The 3,434-nt window shown below is 34.6% G+C and overlaps 1 long non-coding RNA gene across 3 annotated transcripts; it reads right to left on the reverse strand.

The window, feature by feature from the left end:
- Positions 1-649: 649 nt before the first annotated feature.
- On the reverse strand, positions 650-3,010 carry LOC110934617. Of its 3 annotated transcripts, none has more exons than XR_002588488.2 (4): positions 2,701-3,010; positions 2,520-2,613; positions 1,378-1,434; positions 650-846 (listed from the first exon to the last, which is right to left on the reverse strand). It is a non-coding gene; the product is annotated as an uncharacterized LOC110934617 (long non-coding RNA). The 3 variants fall into 3 exon arrangements; XR_002588490.2 differs by having other exon boundaries at positions 2,520-2,617; XR_002588489.2 differs by lacking the exon at positions 1,378-1,434 and having other exon boundaries at positions 2,701-3,007.
- Between the last annotated feature and the right edge of the window lie 424 nt (positions 3,011-3,434).

Below are 3,434 nucleotides of genomic sequence, written 5' to 3' on the forward strand. Positions count from 1 at the left end.
TGTTCTGACAGAACATAACACAACAGGGTTAAATACTTGTTTGATGCCGTCGTACTAAACAGTAGTAGCATATATATTCACAGGTATATACCACATAATTAACATCAAACAATTATTACTCTAGCAGAGTACTTAGTAGGCTTGCACTGAGGGAATCTACACGTGACAAGACTTGTTGTGGTTTCTGTGCACTGAATTCCATAATTATGTATGCATCCATAATTACGTAACTCATTGCACAGTCTGCACAGTTCGTTTCATCCTCGTGTTTCCTCCTTCAGTTAAGTCATTGTTTTCAGGCAAAGTCATGTATACTAGTGGTATTCTACATCTAGTACATGTATATGCTAATTATCACAAATAATTGCAAGTAATCCTTAATCATAGACAAGTGCTACCCCAGTGCACCCTAAGTCACGTAGCGTCTTTTCTAGACTCATGTAAACAGTTTCAGGCAGTGGATGTCGCGGGATGTTTTATGCAATGAAACCCTTTTGAAAATTTGTTTTCGTGATAGGATCCTAGAGATTGTAGACTAGACTCGAGAAGGAATCTTGGTTCACTACAATCGCAGCTCTGATACCAATCTGTCACACCCCTTTCTGCGGCGGAAGCACGAGGTGTGATCATGAAAGGTTCTCATTGCATACGAAGAGTAAACATACTACATGCTCATAAAAATAACTTCAAATACCAACCATTCATAATTTGAAAACACAAGTTTAGCGTCTACATCGCGACGATAGCATAAAACATTGTCTTAAAAGTTTACAACTTTATTTAAGCAGAACATAAACGACATCCATAAGCATGAGTAAGACCGCGCGCACATCCACCTTTAGTTACCTGAAATACATGTGAGTTTTGGAAAAACGTCAACATAATGTTGGTGTGAATTCATGCAGTGACTGTTTTGAATGTTTAATATACTCGAATGAAAAAAATAATATAAAACTTGTAGAATGTTTGAATGTAACTTGTAAAACGTATCTGTAACTGGGTACTATGACTGTTTGAATGTGTGAGATTGCTAGTGGTTTGCAAGGCCACTAACATATGTCACGACATAGGAAGCCACCAAACCTAGGCATTTTTGTCAACTTTGACTGAGACACAGAAGCACTCATTGGTAGAAGTAGGCCAAGAGTGGGGTTGCCTGAAACCCATTAGATCTAACCTTTTGTTCCGCGGTCTGAATGTATACGTTGATTAATGGTGCTTATGGTACCCTATTCGAGACATGGTCTAGAATGTTTCACTTGAATGTTTTTGTACCCATCATAACACATGTAAACATTGTAAAAGTTGTAACATGTATTTCATCCCCGAAGTTATAAAACTAAAAACAGTTAAAGAAAAGGGGAAACATGAACTCACTGTTTTGCGTTCCGAAGTGTACGCTAGCAAAATCAAACGTCCAAAACAATTCCCGACCTACACGTGTCCTAATTCATATAAGACTCTAAGGTCCATGACATAAAGCCCTAGCACATGTGTTGGTCATAATCAAATCATCCAACTAGCTAGATTTGAAATAAGTATTTTCTTGTTTTTAGTACGACGTGCTGACACGTTGGTGATTCGTTCCAAGTCGACAAAATATATATTTACACCGAAATGTATATTTATTATAACAATGTATCGCCATTATTACACTCGTAGTAGGTTTTGACTAAATCATATCCGGGTATGAAAGTAAATATACTTTTAATCTGGTTTAACGACAAATAGTTATACACCAAAAAAAAAATTGTATCTTTATATTTAGATTATAACTCTCATAATACCACAAATATTTTAAAAAAAATGATAAGTTTATATTTGTTTTGTTCAAGGTCAACACTTGTTTATATAAATGCTAGAATACTTACATAATATTAAAGATATGAATTTAGGGTCTTTATGAGTTAAAATTATATGTCATTTAAGTTTCTAAGTATCTTTCTAAATAATCGTAACTTTTTGCCATATAGCTATTCATATTTGTAATTGATTTATGACACCATAAATACAAATTTATGAAAATTTATTTCAACAGTTCCTCCAATCTTCATAACATACGTATACAAGCAAATAAATTCTCATAAATACAGAATATTCACTTTTATTTTGTGATCTTTAATTTAACTTTAATTTTTTTTTTTAGAATCACTAGTTTCTATATTATATTATGTATATATATAAAAACTCTAGACTCTTATCATCCTAATGGTACTATACTTGACCCCAAAATTGTATATGATCCAAAATATCTGTATATGTATATACTCCATACATAAGGAGGGATACCAAGTAAACATTTTGTGAGAATTTTGGGATCCATTTGGCATACTTATTAAACATTCATATATTCTGTACATTTTCTCATGAACTAACTTGCATAGTGTAGTAAAAGAAACCAAGTTCAGCCAAGTTTATATCTCAAACTATTCATGGATTTTTAAGTGGGAATCACTACTCGGATGATTTGACGTATAAACCACATGAAGAGTTCGAAGGATAATCATAACAACACTTACAAGAGCAAGCGAGGATGCGTTCGAAAGACGAGATGATGAAGAACTCGAACTCGCTTTCCGGGGAATTTGAGACTTGCTTCTTGCGGACCGTGAACTAGCTTTGAATATAAAAACGACTAGATAAGAAGGAGATTTATAAGGCTAGTTTTGATCTAAGGTTCAAACTCGAAAGAAAACTTACGCTAATGTTGGCTCGAACTAGACACCAAGGTAGTGAGAACGGTGTCGAACGGAACCTGTGACGATGCTCGGTGATGAACTAGTTTGATGGCTGAAGATTACCACACTAGAACAACTCGGAATCACTTGGGTTGGCTGGGATTTTGGATGGTTTCGGTTGGGTGTGCAGAACCAAGAGAGATGGGTGTGTTTGTTGGGTTCTCTTAGAGTGTGATATGTGGATTGGAGTTCAGTATTTATAGGAGTCTTGGATGGGTGAAGCCTTGTGAAAGTAACCAAGGTTTTTGATAGTTACTCTAAATATTTGGATTTTGACCATTCTAGTTATTGAAATTGGTTTGAATCTGATGGTTTGTTTCATATTTAGTTTGTAGAGAAATCATGATGTTTGCATGGGAGTTTGGTGAGTATGTTATTCAGTACATTTTTTCCTTGGATGGTGTTTTTTTTTTATGAATAAACAATTGAGGAGTGCAGGATTTTTATGCACATGGTGATCTAGACATCACCATACACGATCTCTAGACAAAGATTTGTATAGGTTTTGTGGTTATTTAATTCCCTAATGTCTCCCCATAGGGAACATAGGTTTTTGAGATTTTGTAAATTTTACTTTAAATAAAATAAAATGAACATGGAGTTGTATGCGGAATCTGGATACATGGTGTCAAGTGAGGAATTTGATTCTTGAAAATTAATATATGACGATTTAGGAAAAATGGATCGAAAGCTGGA

Source organism: Helianthus annuus, chromosome 4, assembly GCF_002127325.2.
Source record: "Helianthus annuus cultivar XRQ/B chromosome 4, HanXRQr2.0-SUNRISE, whole genome shotgun sequence".
Classification (NCBI taxonomy): Eukaryota; Viridiplantae; Streptophyta; class Magnoliopsida; order Asterales; family Asteraceae; genus Helianthus; species Helianthus annuus.